General features: G+C 30.3%; 1 long non-coding RNA gene across 2 annotated transcripts in view; it reads left to right on the forward strand.

Annotated features, from left to right (window-relative positions):
* LOC147807267 (uncharacterized) overlaps positions 1-20,660 on the forward strand; it is a 37,458-nt gene extending 16,798 nt beyond the window's left edge. The window contains exons 1-4 of one of the 2 annotated variants that reach the window (XR_015435589.1): positions 12,046-12,202; positions 14,358-14,436; positions 18,774-18,895; positions 20,479-20,660. This is a non-coding gene — a long non-coding RNA (uncharacterized LOC147807267). Of the gene's footprint in view, positions 1-12,045; positions 12,203-14,357; positions 14,437-18,773; positions 18,896-20,478 lie in introns of those variants that run through there. The other variant, XR_015435590.1, reaches the window with a different exon arrangement.
* The last annotated feature ends 269 nt before the right edge of the window (positions 20,661-20,929 follow it).

Genomic DNA, 20,929 nt, shown 5'->3' on the forward strand with positions numbered 1-20,929 from the left:
ACTGTCCCTCTTAATTAAATTATTGACCCGTCAATAATATTGAGAAAAATTAATACCATTTTGGGTATTTTACATTGTGTTTGTTTTACTATATTTCCAAAATAAGCTTACGTGCATTTGTAGACTGCTATATCAAGTTTTGCCTCCAGATGCGCAATTGCTTTCAATTTGTCTTCTATCAGTCACTGCATTAAGAATTCGTTACTTTCCTGCACACAATTCTCAGCTGCAATATTATTAATAGTATAGAAGCTATATTATAATACTATATACAAGATGTTCCATAAAAATCGCATTTAATACATATTTTTAGAATCCTTATGAAAAATAAGACAAAACAGATGACGCAGGGGGTCACAAATTTATGTTCAAGTTCAGAAAAAACAAAAGCGCTGTAAAAATCTGACAGACTGCAGTAGAGGATAGAACTGTAATTTGCAACCCCACTAAGTATAACCTCTATTGTTTTCATTGTTTATATGTATTCTAACAAATACTGATGCCGACCGGCCTGTGTAGGGGGCATGGAACTGTGCTTGCATCAGAAAGGTCCTGGGTTTGGAATCCCGGGCAAGGCAAGGATGTTTCTTCTCTCTGTGTGTGTTCTATGTCCTTTCTCCTTTGTGTGTGAATGTGACCCGCCCTATAAACGGGATTTGATTGTGTGAATGGCGTGGCAGAAGTCGAATTCCTGCCCATAGATTTCGCCTCTGAAAAACAAGAACAATCGCACCCATACTGCCTAAACAGGCATGTGCCAAAAAAAAAAAATACTGATTCAGGGAAATTTTAACGCAACACCTTGTATTATATTTTAAAAAAATGATATAGAATGTTTTAAAAAAGTCAGATATATAGAAACGGAAAAAAAATCTTGAAAGTTTCAGTTTTTAACTTATACAGAATTAGCAAAGAAATTAGAGCTTATTTAAAGATAGTCAATCATTGCTAAAGAGCTGAGTTCGGTGGAAAATATTTTATAAATTATCAAAACTCATTTCTCAAAAATTGCGTAGCCTTAACAAAAATTTTATAAATCTTGCCTATTTTTTAAAAAAAATAATTCTTTAAAACTTAACTATAATTTCTTATAAACAGATTTTCCTCAAATAGAAAACAAAACAAAAAAAAAGGATTTCAGTAAGTTATTATTTCTTTTTCTGTTAAAAAATTTCGTTCGTTACAGGGAGTTAAAATATAAGCAATTAAGATATAAGCTGCAAAAACAGAATTCATTACAAAAGACTAAATATTTACTCTCTTACCTAAAATATGGCCACAATTTTCGCTATATTTGGATGTCAGTGATTGCATATATCGGGCTAATTCTGGCTTCTGTTCATCATTTAGACATTCATTAGTGATTTCTATCAAGCAGTTTATGGGAGCTTCAATTTTTCTGTTATGAAAAATATGGCAAAATTAAATTAAAAGCTGCTAAACTGCTTTAGTATTTCAAACCAAGAAAACAGAATTTTTCTGTCGAATTTTTAAACTTAATATTTTGAATTTATGCTTTAAATACTCAATGCAAGAACTGAACAATACAATTATTTGAGCAAGACGGCATATAACTTATAGGGAAGATAGGGCATATCATAAGGATTTGGAGTTGCATAGGAATCCATGACTGGAAAATCACATGGGGTGCTTTTCTATTATGAATTGTTTCTATGTATGACTATGACTAGGTACTTTTATTTATCCGAATTAACTTAATTTCGTGTTTTCTTGTGATTAATATCGAAAATGGCGTTTAAATAGGCTTTATATTAGAGTTTTAATCACAATTAAGATCGCAATTAGATCACAATTGGATCGCAGATTAATCACAATTAGAGTTTTAATCACAATCCATGCGCTCATGATAGATTTGCATTGGAGATTGGTGACTGCAGGACACTGGAATCTCATCGTGAGATGAGGGCATGGAGAAAATATTGCGATGATAACGCTGGACTCGAACCTCCATTCTGACGGTCTTGAGATTGTCCAATTTGTCCTCCCTTCTTTAATACTACCACAACTGTTAGGAACAAAGTGGTTTGCTTAAGTAGGCCCAGTTGGTTCGATAAAAGTATGTTTTTTTTATTTATTTATTTATTTTTTTTTTTTTACAATATTTAGCGAAAACAGATAATGAACTGTACTTTTTACAGTAAGCAGTTTGAATACCATTTTATTTCTGGTTATTTGATTGTTTCGTTTAAATATGGCAAAATCACACTTAAATCAATTGCTTTTTTATTTATATTCCTGAATTAGCAATAATTTTTTTTCTATGTGGAACAAATGATTGTGGACTTACCTACAGATTTCAACATCAGAAGGACGATCGGATAACGTTGTCAAAAAATTTTCAACGCAGTGCCAAATTTTTTCTTCTATCACTTGTATACTACACTCATAATCTGTCTGTGTTTCACCTAAAGCTAAATTATAGAAAACAGATTAGAAATAGGGGATGCAATTTTCGATTTTGAAAACTATACAGATAAGTTGAATAAATAGCATCTCTGCTAAATCGTATCATCATCTTTGATCTATAATCAATAATTATACAGGGTGTCCGAAGATTAAGGTGACGAAATTTAAGAAGGAAGGAGACATCGAAAGGATTCAGAATTGCATTGCAACTCATGGTCTGATTGATATGTTGCTTCTGCTTTTTTGTAACTTCTCAACATTATATAAAAAAGTAAATTGTTCTTATTATAAAATTTCATAAAGCGAATTTAGGGATCATGTACTTATTGACTATTTTTATAAAATTAAATCAAATATTGTATGATGGCTGATTTTTTTTTTCAAAGATTTATCTTAATTGTTCTTTTTAATGTGCTTAATTAAAGTTATACTTTATTTAAATTACAGTTTCATATACAGAGAAATTTTGATAATGGTGAACTATAGGATCATTCATGAGTTGATTTTTGATTAAAAAATGCTTGATTGCTTTCAAATCTATTTAAACACTAAAAAAAAACATTAAACTGAATTTCAATTTTGAAAAAAGTATAATTATTCAGATAGGCTATTTATAAGATATTATTTCAATTGAGATTTCAGGAAATAATGTCATTTTGAGAGAAACTAAATTAAGAACTTTATACTTTTAAGTAAAATTTCTGAAAAACCAATAAAACAAAACTATATTTATATAATATGGTATAATAGTTCTTGTAAATTGGAATTGATATTATATCTAAATTTATAAATTTAAACCCTGTCTCTAAATATTTGATACCACGTGAAGTTTCACTTTTCATCCGAGATTATTATGGTATGTCTATGACAGCATAAATAATAATTTTTGATTTTTAAAGAGGAAAAAATTTATTTAAAACTATAAGAAACTTACAAAAAAATTTTAAATAATATGTAAAGAAATTTTTTTATCTATTAACATTGTAATATATTTGTCTCCTTTAAATTTTAGTTTTAGAAAAGAGATTTGAAACAATTTTCAGCATTATTCTGTAATAAAATAATATTTTAATATGAAATCTTTCGATACTCTATACATTTTTTTCCCGCAATTTTCAGAAAAACATAACAATTTCATTTCCATTGATACTAAAAAGTGTTTGACAGAATTCTTTTTTACTCGCGTTTATATCAACTTGCCTTCGTGTATGTCTGTTCCGGTGGAATTTTGTAATCGATTTCAAACTAACTTCCCGACTAGCTACAGACTTCAAATTTGTCACATATTTCAGAATTGGATGACAATGTATGAAAATTAAGAGAAGGAAGACATACAAAGTAAAATAAAATTAAAATTAAAGAAAAATTCATATTTTCCCGATTGTCTTCTGTTGTCGATTCGATTATTTCAAATTAGTGTCACATGTCAATTGAAAAGTTTTGTGTACAGTGAGTGAAAAAATTGAGATTTTGGAAGTGAGTACAAAAAAAATCAAAATAAAAAGTAATATTTTTAAAAACCACGTCTTTGTAGTGGAGAATAATAATTAAAAAACAAAAATTTGAAAAACGAAAAACGTGGTGAGCATGAAATACATAACAGTACATATACACATACATATACACATTTTCTTACTCATACACATGAGCAGCCACATATACATCCACATTTACATCCTCATACGCATGCATATACACAAGCATATTCCACATTCAGATACAATTACAATTACAGATATACATACACATATCCTCATGAGCACACATACACACACTAATATAACATTACTTTTATGTATTTCATGCACCCCACGTTTTTCGTTTTTAAAATTTTTGTTTTTTAATTATTTTTCTCCACTTCAAAAACGTGGTTTTTAAAAATATTACTTTTTATTTGGATTATCTTTACTCTTCAAAGTATAATAAAATATTCTTTTCCTAATTTTAAGAGAACTTCCGTATTTAAATTAATAAATTAACAATAATATAAAAGTTATCTATATATATATAAAAATGAATGTGTGTCTGTCTTATATACTCCTAAACCAACCTACCAAATGCTATGAAACTTGGCATACAGATAGTTCAAAGAGCGAGGTAGGTCACTGTCGACATTAGAACATTCTACGGCAATCCGTTCCAGCGGTATCAGCGAAAATCGAAATGGAATTTTCTGATCGATTAAAAGTTAGCCTTTGTCTTAAACTTTGTTATAAACGATTCAGTTTTTAAATATATTGAAGATAACAACAGTGATATTTTCTATCTTATAGCTCTATTCATTTAGAAAAGTAAATTACATATACTTTAATATTTAATTATAAGTGTCTTTATGTCAGGGGAGTCACGTAAAATCTACAAGAATAGATTTCGCAGTTATTGGTCGTATCACGGATTTAGTATTGTGAAAATTGTTTAATAAAAATTAAGGCAAAGGCAAATTTTATTCAAATGGCACGCTTCAATAATTATTTAAGTATGCAATTTTATGTCAGCTCAATTAAATGTAGTTTTTGAAGGTTTCATTGCTGACAGTTGTCATTTGAAAACTATTAGATTGTGAATTATTACAAAGTTTACGAATTGACATTCATTTTATTTCTTTCATTTAAAAGAGAGATTTTTGTTTTAAGTTTTATCATTTTTATATTTCTTATTTAATTTATTTAATTTTAATTGTTTTTTTAATTATTTAAAATAAATATATGAATTTTAGATTCAGCAAATTTACGACCACTGTCAACCTTTACATTTCTTTTTGCTTGAGAGAGAATATTTGCAAAAATATGCCGCCTAAAAGAATCGCTCTTAGTCGATTAACATCTCAAGCACGTTAAAAGAGAACTGCCCGTGTTTCTGAAACATCGGAGCAACGGGAAAAAAGACTTGAAACTAATCGAGAACACAATGCTTTAGCCCGTTCCTTAGTAATGTCAGAGCAACAGGAAAGAAGACTATTAACAAATCAACCACCCACTACTTAAGCCCGTTCGTTGGAAACATCAGAGCAACGGGAAAGAAGACTGTTAACGAATCAAATACGCACGACTCAAGCCCGTTCGTCGGAAACATCAGAGCAACGGGAACCAAGAATGAAAATCAAACAAGAACGCACTTCGTTATTCAGACGCTGTCTATACTCTGATTTGAATCTCAGTGCACTTCACTATGATCCCACAACCAACTATAGTCTTCACCCAAGCGTCATCATCGGAAAAATGGAACAATTATGAATGTTTTGTAATGCCCTCAAATTTAAGAATGAAACAGCTGGAATTTGCTGTTCTGGAGGCAAAGTGAAACTACCTGATTTAACATCGCCAACCGACGCATTATCAACGTTATTATCGGGTCAAGCAAATCATTTGAAACTTTTCTTGGCGAATATATGTCGATATATTAGTGTTTCCAAATGACTTCATTCAGTACTACCAGTATCGATGCGCATATGGGCAGCCAGAGTTATTTATTACATTCACATGCAATCCTGCTTGAGCTGAAATTAAAGAACTTTTGTAACCTAGGTAAACATCATCGGGTCATGATATTACCGCACGTGAGTTAAAACAAATACTAAGCTCTATACTTGGTTTCATTGTAAAGCGTCATGTTTTTGGAGAGACAAGGTGTCTGATGTATTCTATTGAATGGCAAAAAACAGGATTGTCACATTATTTCGCTTATTGAAAGAATCACACCATGCCAAATTGGTCAGCTCATATCAGCAGAGATACCTGAAGTCGTCATTGATCCAGTCTTATTTCGGATCATCATTCAAAATATGTCTTATGGTCTGTGTGCATCACCAAACATGTCTGTTTGAAATGCAGAATTAACTGCTGAGACTATCACTGGTTTTTTCTTCATTAAAAAAAATTCTCATTTCAAATCATAATCGCAAATCTCATTTACACACTTAAATACAAAATTAAAATTCAAACTGAAAGCGTTGCAGCAACGGATGCTGGGTACAACTAGTTTACTATAAAATGATATATATATATATATATATATATATAATGGTAAAATGAAGCGAATTGAGTGATAAAATTCGCATTCAAAAGAGGAAGAATAAGTTTTCTGAAAGGATTTCAATTTTTTAGATAAAATAGGACTTTTTTGGCGAAGCAATGAATTTTTAACAAATTTATTCAAATGTACACCTTTTTAGATACTTTTAAGCTTTTCTCACCAAAGCGGAAAAGAAAGAAGAGAAGTTTTGAGACCATTTCGAAAGAATTGATGCTATAATATTAATAAAAAAATCACGTTTTATTTTATATATTTTTTGTTACGATTGTGTTGTTATTGCACAGGAAACTCCATCCTCGGTAAGTGGAATATTTAATCATTTAAAAAACGGATGCAAATGTCATCTACTACTTTTTCAACCAATCAATTAGTTGTTGATATTAGTTACGTATACCTGAAATGAAGAAGAAAGTATAATTTTATTTTTAAAACTAATCTTTTTTATTAGATAATTTTAATAGTATTTCTGTACCAACAGGATTTAATCATTTATTGCGTTTGTTCCATTTAAATATTTTTTTTTTGTCTATACATTTATGATTTTTTCATTGCTTTGAACAATCGATTTGTTTAGAAAAAGAGAGACAGTCGTAAACCCGGTTTTAGAAGATAAGCAAACTACTAGAACAAACTTTTAGACAAAATCATTTTATCGGGACTTTTTGATGGGAATTTAACCCGCAATTTAAATTATTTGTAGTTGAAAACCAAAAAGTAATTACACTGTTACTCGATTGTAAAAACATTCTACCACCAGATCCCTATACTACTTTGTGTATTTTATGACAAAATAATAGTGTTTGGTACACAATTTGAAAGCAGTAAACTAAGTGACTGCCGGATTTCGAATCTGGATAATCTTAGTGGCAAAAGCAAAAGAAACTTAAAAAAACGATCTATGAAACAGAATTATCCAGACAGAGAACTGTTAGTTTCCAAGACTATGAAGCACAAAGATGAATTATACTTTTAATGACGCGTAAACTCCCCAAGTTTCAGATACTTGAACACTAATTATTATATGCATGAACGCCACTATTCACCTAAGATCTCGATATGAATTTCAATATGTAATTTAGAAACAAAATAACTGAATTCTAGTTGAAATTATCCATTCTCAAAATTAAAAAATACTTACCAAGAAAACTATAAAAAATTATTAATAATCAACACAAATGATACTATTTCAAGTAATTTGGATGATTCTTTATTGTTGTTTTCCGAATTATATAGATACATAAATATATAATATTCTATAAAGAAGAGTATTTTAATAACTATTACAGCTCTGCACGTTCTGAAATCACATTTATTCATTGGAATGAAGTAAGCAATGTTGACTTCACTATAATTTGTAATGAATTGAAGAAAAAAAATATTTTACCGTAATACACACATCTGTAACAGTATGCGAACACGAAATCGGAAGTTGTCGGTAGCAAGTTTGTTGGTAATAGAAAGGTAAAAATTATTGAGATTTTGTTCTTCAAATGTTCGGCGCGTTCTGTTTCAGAAAGATTTACCAATGTTCTGGGTAATTTTTTTTCAAGTTCTTCTGCATTTTCCTTAGAGAAATTTTGCTTCGTATTCGCTGCTAAAAAAGAGGCGTCCTAATCTGTAAATGTTTCTGATAGAACTAAAGGAAAACTTAATAAATAGAAGCCTGAAATCTAGAGGGCGTATCCGTGCGTTGAGATTGCGAATGAAAAAAATAGAAAAATGGTCTTTGTCTCGTTATAAAAAAAATTTAAAAAACATGGTTACGCATAATTTTCCATTGCTGTCGATACATTTTTGGTCATAAAATCGCATGGTAAGATCCAGTTTTCCCACATCAATTTTATTGTTTTGGTTGTCATCAGCGTGAATTTTAAAAAGTAATAAAAGTATCTATATATATATTTCTCTTACACGGCACCAAAAAAAAAGCCTCATTACAACTCCCCGAATGGCAACGTTAGAAAATCGACCAATGATTGCTTCTAAAAATGTCTCATGGCAAATGTCACATGAGGTGGCTCAACATATAGCGCTTTTAAAAACGGAAACAATAACCAGAGTGAGCATTATCAGGTTGTTCAATTCAGATTCATGCCCTAAAACATGATAATATTAATTTAAACTGGCTCAACCTATAGCGCTTTTAAAAACGGAAACAATAACCAGAGTGAGCACTATCAGGTTGTTCAATTCAGATTCATGCCCTAAAAACATGATAATATTTAATTTAAACTCAATTAGGAATTAATTAGACTGGCCTTCTCCATGACTATAAATAAGTCACAAGGTCAGACTTTTGAGAAAATCTGTTTAGTATTGACTAAACAAGTTTTTAGTCATGGACAACTTTATGTTGGCCTGTCAAGAGTTAAGTCATTTGACTGCCTTTCAGTAATTGCTCCTAGATGCCAAATCTATAATTGTGTTTTCAAAGAAATTCTAAATGCTTAGTGCTAATATCTTTGAGCTTCGCAGAAAAAAATGTTTTTTGGAAAAAATTTAATTGAAACTTCTATTGGCAGTTGGCAAGGGGAACTGCCAAAATCAAAACTCATCAATTAGAAATGCAGCATGGCGACCTCCACGTGGTATTTCTCGGGCAATGCTAACAGCCATGCATTTTAATTTATTGTATGTGAAACATCCATATTTTGTTCTAAAATGTTATGTACTTTATCACAAATGTTAATTAATATAGAAATTGATTTCAATAATGCTGATCACCAAAAAATATTTTATTTGGCGATAAAAACAAGTTTTTGTGTTTTTGAAAATGAAAGACTTTTTGAGGGTTATTATCTCAAAAGTTAGGGTTTAAAGTTTATATTTATAAATAATAAATTTTTTTTCTTAAACTTTCAGAATTTCTAGCATTAACTAATATACACATTTAGTTGAATTTAGGTGAGTAACTGAAATATTTGATTATTTATTTTGCTAATATGTTAGCTAATGCTTCAATTTTTTCACCATGTACAATCTAAATAGCTAATATACTTTTTTAAAAGCCAATAAGAACATTGATAGAATTCTTCTACATAAGTACAATACTATGTCCTTGATGATAAAATACTATGTCTTTGATGATAATATACTATGTCTTTGTGCTAGAACATTGTGTTCATTGGCGAGCGAGCGCAGCGAGCCATGGTTCGCGGCGTGAACCACATAGGATTGCTTAGCAATTCTCGGGGGTTGGTGAGCGTTAGCGAGCAGGGGGCGGAGCCTCCTAGTTTATAAATATTTTTCCATCCCCGATTTAAACCTATATTTATCTGTACTGCTATCATTATATTCTTGATTTTGAATGTTTTTTAAATAAACAGTAAAACTAAGAAAAGTTTTTTTTATTTTATTATAATTATTAATATTGTAACTTAATTCTACGCTACATTCTAAGATAAAGTTATTTAAATCTGTGTCTAGTCTTATCAACCGTTTTACAATTGATGCAGCCAATGTTAAGAGGGGTATGTAACCTTTTCGCGAAAATAAGTTTTCTGTTGGTTTTGGAATATCAATCACTGAATATAAAATACCGAGTAACTTTTCAGACTGCCAAAATTGGAAAATCCAACAATTTCGATGCAATTAAAACAATCTTTCATCAACTGATTCTTGGTTTTCTTTTTCTTGGTTTTTCTCAAAAGTGCAGAATATACCCCCCTTTTATCATTGACAGCTTCAATTATTATTTTTTGCGTAAATTACCCGTATTGGGAAAATATACTTGAGGGTGCCCCTTGGCGAAATTGGCGACTTATGTTTGGCGCTATTCCTGTTTGCGAGGAACACAGTGGTAACAGGAATGGCGGTCAAAACATAATGATATTTCAATAAAACATTGAAAAATTTCAACAAAACATCGGATAAAGCTTGCAATGAACCCAATATAAGCAAAATTTATAAATCCAATGAAAAGGATTCTGAATCGAAGCAAAAATTAATGGAGTAGGTGCAGAAAGAAGGGGGGAAAAACTCACTTCTTCATTAAGCTTGAATACTCTCAGATTTAGGTGCACAGAATTATCTAATAACAGTTAGATACTGTCTAAATTTATGATGAATAGAATCTGTGTACTTCCATAGCCACATAAATTCGACGAAATACGAATCGAAAATGGCGTCTGTAATATCGGACTATTGGTGACATTTTTTTCTTAAATCCCTTTTTATGACTGCCCACATACCTTCGATCTTATTGTAATCGATCCAAAGTAAACTTACCAGCCGGTATCCAAAGTGGAACGTAGTCCTAACGGACCTCTGAAATTACATATACCGTTAAGCATTTAAAAATAACGCTGAAATCTAAACCAATCAGAATCACGATTGGGTTTCAATATCGCCCGGCTTGGCGATCAACCGCGATCACAACTTGACGAGAATCTAGGGGCACCCTCAAATATAGTCTACCCGTATTTAATATATCCGTCCGATTGACAAGTGAAAATTTTAATTACGGTTGTGAACCAAATTTGTTATAACAATGTATGTACTCTTAATTTTAAATGCTATTTTAAAATATGATTACTTAGACAAATTACTCTTTTTTTCTAATATATCTTAAACTAATCATAAAGAATATATTTGGACGTGGGAGGTAGAGACACTAGCGTAAGCTAGAAGAATTCTTTTTAGAGCATTCATTATAAGTTACTAATGACAATTTTTTAAAAAAAAAAAACTGTTTTATGCCAAGAAATAACAATTACTAAGCAACAATCTTCAGTGTTGGTGTGCGACAACAGACAGAGCAATTATCTGCCTAGTTGTTTCATAAAACTTAAAAAAGTAAATAAATGACTTCATAATTTTTTTTAATAAATTATTGGCTTTTCAGTAAGATACTTAAACATAAATGTTTAAGGAACTTAAGCACCATTCATTACAACACGTAGAGTTGAAAAATGAGTTATTATAACGTAAATTTCAAAAATTACGAAAGAATTGGAAGTAATTTGCAATTATATAGGAAATTGCAACTTTAAGTACTGTAAATGATTTGTAAATGATAACATTTAGTACAAGCCGCTTTAGTATTAAAAAATTGCCAATTTTTTTTTATATCCCCAATTTGATGTGATTTTTTCCACTTTGATAAAAATCGTTTAATAATTTTTAATGTTTGCACATTTTAATTAGCCAAACAACCAAACCTTAGTTTGAGTAACCATTTAAACTATGAATAAATGCATAAATTATTATTAATTTCATTTTAGTTAAACGAGTTTTGCAAGATATTAATATCAATTATTCAAAGATTTATCACTCGGAATTCACTTTAAATCATTTCAAATGTGTAAAAAGAAACATTTTATGTCGAACTCTATATTTTAGCTCTTCTTATAACTTTCAATTTAAAAATATCAGACTGAAATTATTAGAGTAGATAATAAGTTAACTTATCAGGAATTAAAAAATAAGTAAATGTAATTCGTAGGAAGTGAAAAAATATCGATAATTTTAATTAGTCAACTAGTCAAGATAAGTATTATTTATCAATTAGTTTAAAATTTAATTGAGGAAACATACTTCCGACGCGTTATCACGTGGCAACAACATTTTTCTGATAACTGTACAAGAATATCCCATTTAAAAAAAGCATAAAAGGGTTAAAAGACCGAGTGAAATTAAAAAGAATTTATTTATAAATTGGTGAGATATTCTGGTGTTTACACATTTGGAGCTTGTAAATTCCTCATCATGTTTTCAAAACTCGTTTTTTTTATTGCTCTAATAGGTAAGAAATATTTAAATATTTAAACAAGACTTTTATTAAATTCAAGTTATATAAAGTGCAAATGAATTGTTATATTTTAATAAGATCTTTGCAATTAGTTCTACATTTAAATATTTATTATAATTATCTGTAAACACCGCTTTACCAAAGCGGACCTTTAAAATGAGCCCTACTATAAAACGCCATTATTCGACAAACATTCTTTGGGAATATTTAATTTTTAGAAAAAGAGGAATAAAATAAGCTAAAGTCTAACATTTATGAGCGTTTTAAATTATTTTTATACCTGAATTACCTAAAATATTATTACCAAATTAAAGGAATGTATAGATATAAAAATGAAATTCATATAATAGTTTAATTCTAATGTCTTACATGGAGAAATTTAATTGAAAACATTTCTTTCTCATCCGTTGCACATACGACGTTTGCGAAAGGCTTTATTATTATTATTGTTATTATTATAATTACTAAAATGGTGATATAATGAGCGTAAATTTAAAAAAAAATCTGGATTAAATTGAAAGTCATTGAAGTCCACGGAAGACAAACTAAAATTCAATCGATTGTTTAATCCAAATATTGATTGTTAATGGTTACCTATTGCTTAATTCAATGTATTTAAATCACTTTGAAAATATTAATTAAAATAATTTCGTTCTACCCTGTTGCATGCAGACGGGTTTTAATTTTTTTAAATTGTGGTAAAATGACCACAAAGCTTTAATGAAATCTAGCATTAACACTTAAGTACCCAAAAAACTGAGAGCTAAATAGAAAAAAAAAAAGAAACGGTAACACAATATTGGTATACTAGAATACGAAATACTACACTAAAATAATCAAGTTCATTTCTACTGCACGTAGGGCATATGAAAGTAGTTTTTATTAAAATGAATCCCTAAAAAATCGCTGTTTAGCACTTAATTATCCCAAAACTGAAATCGAAATAAAAAAAGACTTAAACAGCAACTACATTAGTATACTACATACTTCAGATGCTGGGGATGAATTGAATGAAAGAGTCATATTATTACGCTAATGAAAAATGCTGTTTTGTGAAATACCATTTTCGAGAATGCTATAAATTTCAACCAAATGCGAGTTTTTTCGAGTTTCGAATTGAACTTTTAAGACAATGTTCTCACTTGTGCTTTTCCCCACCTACATTACAATTTCAACTTTTAAACTTGTTTTCGCTGAGCCTCAAAAACCCAGGTGGATAAAACATTAGTATGAGTTTAAATATAAATAAGTTTTAAACAAGTTATTAGACATTTTGATTTGAACTTTTCACTTATTAAAGATTTTTTTCCTTCAGAGTTTTATAAATGTAAATGAGGCTGGATAGAATTACAATTGTAAGGTGCTGAATACATAAAAACTTGTCAGCGAGAATTTGTTGGGTCTTGTCAAATTAGCTTAGCTCACATTACAGCTTAAACAGCGTTATACACTTTTCATGCTATTCATAAAATCATTGATTGTTATAATTTTTATTAAAAAAAAATAACTGTAAATCCACTGTTATTTCACATAATGGCAAAATTAGAATTATTTATTTTAATTTTTAAATAGTGGGATGCGCACAGTAGAGCTTGGCCCTCCATAGTCTATAGCATCATTAAGTTTAGTTTTGTGGACATAATATATAACTTTTATCTGTTTATGCTGAATTGAATAAAACAAGACCTGAGAGTTTAGTTTATTTTGTTAGATATTTAGTTTAGATATTAATAGTTTAGAAGTTATAAAAGTTTTATTCATATTAAATACAATACAATAATACTTTTTAATCATAGAATCTTTTGAACTTCCAAACTTCTTAATTTTTGAGAGTAGTTCTTTTATCTAATTCAGCAAACAAAATGCATAGGAAATAGTGTTTAGTTGTTTAGATACCTGCATCAGATGCGTAAATAGTTAGAAGCTCAAAATTATACTTTTCGAACATAAAATTTTCATAAATTATAAAATACTATATATGGATCTTCTCTGGTTTGTTCTAATTCAACTCAGTTAAAACTGCATCGTTAATAAGATTTCATTTGACTAAATATCAATATATAAGTTTCTCTCCCCTTTCTCTATCCCCCGCTAATCTAAAAAAAGAACATTTAACAATTTGAGTCATGGTCCTAACCTTTCTTTTCAGCTTTGGGCAATGCATGTTCGGATCGAGAAGCTGAACGAAGATTGCAGGGCTGCGCACGAATGATGGGCCCTTCATGTAGGTAAGTCAATTCATTAAATATCATACTATCATTTCGAAATTTAGCTTACTCAATGTGCAGGTAATATTTTCACATAAAAATGATTGACTAAACTTCATACGTTGTTCAGAACGCTAAGCAAATGTGTGTAATTAATTTTTTCAAATTACCTATTTTTAGAAAAGCTATATTTTTACAAATTTATTTCAATAAAAATTTGAAATTTTTTTTGATTTACTTTAACACTACACACATGATTAAATCGATTTTTAAAAATGCAACTTTTTCAAAATTTAATGTCTCATGAACTAGTCGACCGATTGCGCTCAAATTATGTATTTTAACATTTGAGACTGCATTTTTTGAAAAATTGTATACCTCACAATTCAAAAACAAGAAAAAAATTATAAATGCTTTTTGAAAATTGCATTTTGAAATAAATTATTTTTGGATAAATGAATTTTATAACCATGCGCAAAATTTTTTTCGATTATCTTAAGTTTTCGAGATACAATGAAAGTAAAATTAACATTAATTAGTAAAATTAACATTAATTAGTAAAATCAAAATTAACATTAATTAGCAAAAAGTAAAATTAACATTAAACAGTCAAATGTTCAGACCGCTCACCATATCAAACTATGGTGACCATATTTCCCAGATTTCGGCCACTTCCTATTTTTTGGGGGTCAGAAATACAAATCCATTGAAAGAAAAGATATGTTTATTCAGAGAAAGTACATTTTTGATTTTTATGTCGTAACTTAAAATTTCGTCTGCGTCAATTAATTAGCATATTTGAGGTCTACCCTTTTGAACCATTAAGATTGAGTTCGAGAGCATGAAGAACCGATCATTAGATCAAAAATTATTCAATGTGATCCGTTAATTTTGTTGCGTATTATTATTATATCATATATTTTAACTTCAAAGTATGGAAAATGTTTAATTGTAATTTTTGTTTTTAAATTTTGGTTAAAAAGCATTTGATATTTCTATTTATTAAGAGTCATTTTTTTTACAAATTTGTTTTAAGAACAATGGAGAAAAAAGCTTTATGTTGCTTAACGAGATTTATTATTTTTAATGACAATTGGACAAGCTAAGCATGTGAGCTTGGCCTTCGGAGTAAAGTTAGGAAGGAGAGCCAAGCGTTTGAAAGTACCACTTAGATCAGAACTTCTAGGGTGAAAGTGCCACTTAGTTCAGAACCCGCCGGATCAATGGCAGCACCACTCATTCATGAAACCATTTTCAGAAATTGAAATAGATCTAAAAGGTAATGCCATGTGCACAACTAGCTATAAAGGAAAGGCTTCACTTTATGTTAATTTTAAAAGCATTTAAACAGTTAATACACTATCTGGAAGAAAGTGACGGGACACGACACTATAACGACATAAACTCATATTTATTAAAATTAATAGGAGGTAGTGCCACTTTTGGCTGCGATCACAGCTGCAACCTTTCTGGGCATGCCTTCCACTAAATTAGCAATAGTGCCAAGAGGAATTTCCTTCCAAATGTTCCATAGTTCATACTTGCTTTTGGGGAGAGGGGTGCAGGCGCTCAACCGACGGTCCAATTCGTCCCAGAGTCTCAGTCCCTCAGTTTTGTAGCGACACAAAACACGTGAAACAGTTGATTTTGAGCAGTTACGGAGACGGGAGATGTCCCTAATTGACACATTGGCAAGATGTAATCCAACTAACACACCTTACTCGAACTCAGACAACTCTTTTCTTGGCGGCATCTTGACAAAAACAAATCTAGTCGACTCCACAGAGTATTTATAGGATATGGCTGACACGTGATACCTATTATTGTGTATGTGTCAGCTGTATTGTCGACTTTTCGACTTTTCGAGGAGTGTCCCGTCACTTTCTTCCAGATAGTGTACAAACTTTCTAACAAAAGAGATGCCATACGTTTCAATAGCCAGTTTAATTTCAATTAGATACTTCCCTGGTATAAGGAAGTTGTGTTTATTTAAAGGGAAAAATACGTATTTAAATTTGTCTAACATATTTTATTTGAAAGTGTTATATTTCTCTAAATTTTAAATTTTGACTAAATTTATTTATTTTGTTACATCTGGGATTTTCATCTGGGGTGGGGGTCTCATCTTTAATTTGCGGAATTAGAACAATGATTGGAAAGAGAAGCCAGGAGAAAAAGACGACTCACATTCAATAAAAAACCAGCTCAAAGTAGTTAACCATGTTAATGATGTCTTCAGTCATTATGAGCTAAAAGCTTAAAATAAACTAAAGAAATGCTGGTAAAAAAAGTGTCAATAGTTAAATTGACAGCCTTTTCGTTATTTTTGATCACCTTCTCCCGTTTATCCTTAAGCACGCTTCACCATAACCACAATTTTTCTTATATGTCACACAATATTACAATAAACATATACTTTCAATCCATTAGCATATTTCAACCACTGTGTTTAAGCCTATCTAATTTAATGATTTATGTGGTCCTGGTAATAATAATGATTATATATGTACTAATTTTTATTAAATAAGATAACGTTTTACAACAAAAAGCATTATTAATATGCAATAGTTATAAAACATTAATATATAAAAGCAAAAAAAAACTGTAAATTTTTTGTAATTTGATATATTTTGTTTAAAATCTTGTATTTAATTAATGAATACAAAATACTCGTTAGCAGATTGAGTTAGTATTAACTTTTTTCATTGAATTGCAGACTCATTTCGTTTGACATGAAAACTTTTATCATCATTTATAAAATTATAAGCACAATTATAAAAATGAAATCAAACGATAACATTTATTGCTAATTTATTACCTTTAGTGATATTAATTGCAAAGGAGTAAAAATTGAAGAACTAAGACCATAAATCTACTTCTAACGTCTAATGGAACATTCATGTCACGCAAGGTTCTTAAAGGTGAAAAAAATGAGACGTATACTTTAAAGGTCATGTAAGCATTTGCTTATATATATAAAATATTACTGAAAGAATTCAATTTGGTTATCAATGGTTCAACTAACAATCATTGCAATATTATGCCTTTAGAATTTCCTCTATTGAACTGCCGACTCATTTCGTTTGACATAACTTTTATCATTATTTAGAAAATTATAAGCACAATTATAAAAATGAAATCAAACAATAACATTTATTGCTAATTTACTAACTTTAGTGATATTAATTACTACTAATTCACTGTACTAAATTTAATATATAATTTTATAATATTGCTGCACCAATTTACTACTCATAGTGCTCATTCATATTGCATTAGATTTTTGACATTTTTCTCCTAAAATAGTATGGAGTTTGGATTTTTTTGAAAATGGTTCCCATTTTTTTTTATTTGATGAAATCATCGGAAGAAAATAATATTTTCCTTCTAAAATAAACTTATGCTGAAAAAGCTAAAATAATTTATCTGAAAATTTTAAATACTTTTATTTTAACCGAAAAGTCATATTTCTTTCGATCCCACCCTCTCCTTCTTACAAAATAGAAAGTTATTTGACTTCAAATAAGTTTTTATTTTCGTTTCTTGTATGCTTGAAGCTCTGCGTTTTTAAATTCCAGATAAGCAGATCTTCAAAAAACTTTATCGTGTCTACGAGCCATTTTTTAAAATGTTTGGTCTGAGTTCTATATAAAGCCAATAAAATGTACAGTGTGAAGGAAAAAACGTAAAACCCTGATTAACTCTTGATTTAATGATTGTATCTTCACGCATGATCTACGACTCTGTCTCGTAGGTCGGTTTTGAGGGTGTAACTTCAAATATGTTACTTAATTGGTGCAGACGATAATAATCATTTTTAAGTTACGAAATCAGACACAAAAACGGACTTACTTTGAATAAACATTTTCAACAGATTTACAAATCTGACGTCTAAAACATGGAAGGTAGCCAGATTTTCACCCTTATAATCAGGTCAAATAGTATCAGAGAATTTTTTTTAAAAAAAGTTTGTATTTCAAAACCGACTATTCGACAAATTTTTCTCGAAATTTGGCTTTGAGATAAAAATTACATTCTTTGAATTGAGGTAAAAATTTTTTTTTGCATATTTGAGGTCACCCTCTCAAACAATTAAGATTGACTCCAAGAACTTGAAGATCCAATCATTAGATCAAAAGTTATTCAGGGTAATTTTTTTAGCACACTGTACTACATGGGGCCCTTCCTCATTCTCTGGTTTTTAAATTAAAAATAATAGTTTTGTTAAAAAAAATATGCATAATCATACAATGCAAGCTTAAAATTCCTGTAAAAGGAAGAAAAAGGGCAGAGGTGGTTTTCTAGAGCAAAATGTCTGAATCCTTTGTTATTTACATGTTCTAAACGTTATATTTCAGCCAAATGAGGAATGGTGAGAACTGTATTCTGTCAGTCGTTGAAGACTGCCTAAATGAGGAACAGAGAGCTTTAGTGAGGGGTCAACTTAGGAGTCTAAGGAGCAGTGTGCGTGAATTATGTGGTAAGATTTTAATGACAAATTAACAACGAAAACTGTGTGTCAGATACTACTGATCGCAGTTGATTTAATTGGACTTCACAAACACTAAACAGCATTTATAAACTTAAAAGATTTTTTTCGTAAGAAATTTCATTTTAAACTATTGCCCCAAAAAATAATATCTTAAGTCTATCACTATCATAAAACACCTTAAATTAAATTATATCCTGGAAAATCATAATATTCCTTCAAAGCTATGCCATTATAGTTTAACATGTTCTGCCGATCATCCAAATAGAAGGAATGCTGAGGAGTAAAAATAGAAGAACTAAGACAATCAGTTTACTTATAACGTCTAATAGGACATCCATGTCACATACGGTTCGTAAGGGTGAAAAACATTAGTGTACTTTTAAGGTCAAGTAAGCATTTGCTGATACACCGAAGAGCCATTACATTATGACCACCCTCCATCTATAACAATGGGCTTGCCCAGGTTTTCATGGTTTCTCACCCAGGAACAATGTTTTCATGGTTTCTCACCCAGGAACAATGTTTTCATGGGGCACATTTGGACCCATAATTCACATAGAACAATCCCTGACGTCTGGAAGCTACTTGAACATAACAGACCAGGTTTACCCATTCATGGCAATAGTTTTTCCTGCGGGGGATGGTGTTTACCAACAGGATAATGCACTATGTCGTAAGGGTCGAATCGTCAGGGATTGGTTCGAGGAACATTCCAGTGACTTTCAAGTCATGTCTTGACCCCCAAATGCACCTGACCTTAATCCAATAGAGCATTTGTGGTCCTACTTGGAAAACCAAATTCATGCTGCCACGCTACCCCCTCGCAATGTGAGGGAATTGCAGGACCAGTTGGTGAGCTTTTGATACCAGATACCTCAGACTACCTATCAGCTCCCTGTGGAATCAATGCCACGGCGGGTGCTAGCTGTTTTGAGGGCTAAAGGTGGTCCTACATGTTATTAGCAAGGTGGTCATAATCTAATGGCTCTTCGGTGTATAACGTCTAATGGGACATCCATGTCACATGAGGTTCGTTAGGGTGAAAAACATTAGTGTACTTTTAAGGTCAAGTAAGCATTTGCTTATATATGTAAAATATTACTGACAGAATTTAATTCGGTTATCCAACGATCAACTAACAATCCTTGCAATATCATACCTTTAGAATTTCAATGTTTACTTGCAGGATTTAGATCAGTTTTTACTTGCTACATGCTAGTTTTTTCTGCTTCGGTACGAAATCTGATTCAGATGATCAAACAATTAAAGTTAAAAGTCGATTGGGCCTTTATTCTGCATTGGTATCAATTCTAATTAAGGCGATTAAATGATTGAAGTTGAAAGCCAATTCCTATTTTATTCTTCGTGGTAATGAAATATAATTTACTTGATCAAACAATTCATGGTAAAAGCCAATTGCTCTTTTATTCTGCAAGGGCATTCAGCAGATCAAATGATTGGAGCTAAAAGCGAGGGAGAATGAAGAATGATATCAGGGGTGATTTAGAGTAGTGTCTCTTAAATTTATATTAAGTTTTCTTAACTTTTAAAGTTTTTGTCTTTCTTCTTAGCTTACTCGAAATAGAAGACAATGTCAATAAGAAAGCAGATGTATTATTGCTCTATATGCTATGTGATGTTTACATGAAATTGCTTTATATCTTTCCTTGCAAACTGATTAATATTATATAAAATATTTTATTTCTGCTAATTTAATCGACCTTTTTGAAACAATAAAAACATTTGATGAATTTCTTCGATGCTCTTTTTTACTGTGTAATATGCATTTTGATATTTAAGCTCTATTTCAAAATTTATTTCATTGTGCATTAATTCTTATAAACTTAATCTTAGCTAAGTAATGTTTAGTTCCAATACCCAGCCTATATATATACTGACGCTCATCATTCAGGTATCACAGAAGCACATATGCTAATCACTCTTTCAGGGGTTACATATTAGGTATGCCAATGTTACCTCCACGGTAAAAAGGAGATATAATTAAGAGTAGAAAGAAAGTAC

This window comes from Parasteatoda tepidariorum, chromosome 7, assembly GCF_982258835.1.
Source record: "Parasteatoda tepidariorum strain Cologne lab strain chromosome 7, Ptep-v5.0, whole genome shotgun sequence".
NCBI classification, from domain to species: domain Eukaryota; kingdom Metazoa; phylum Arthropoda; class Arachnida; order Araneae; family Theridiidae; genus Parasteatoda; species Parasteatoda tepidariorum.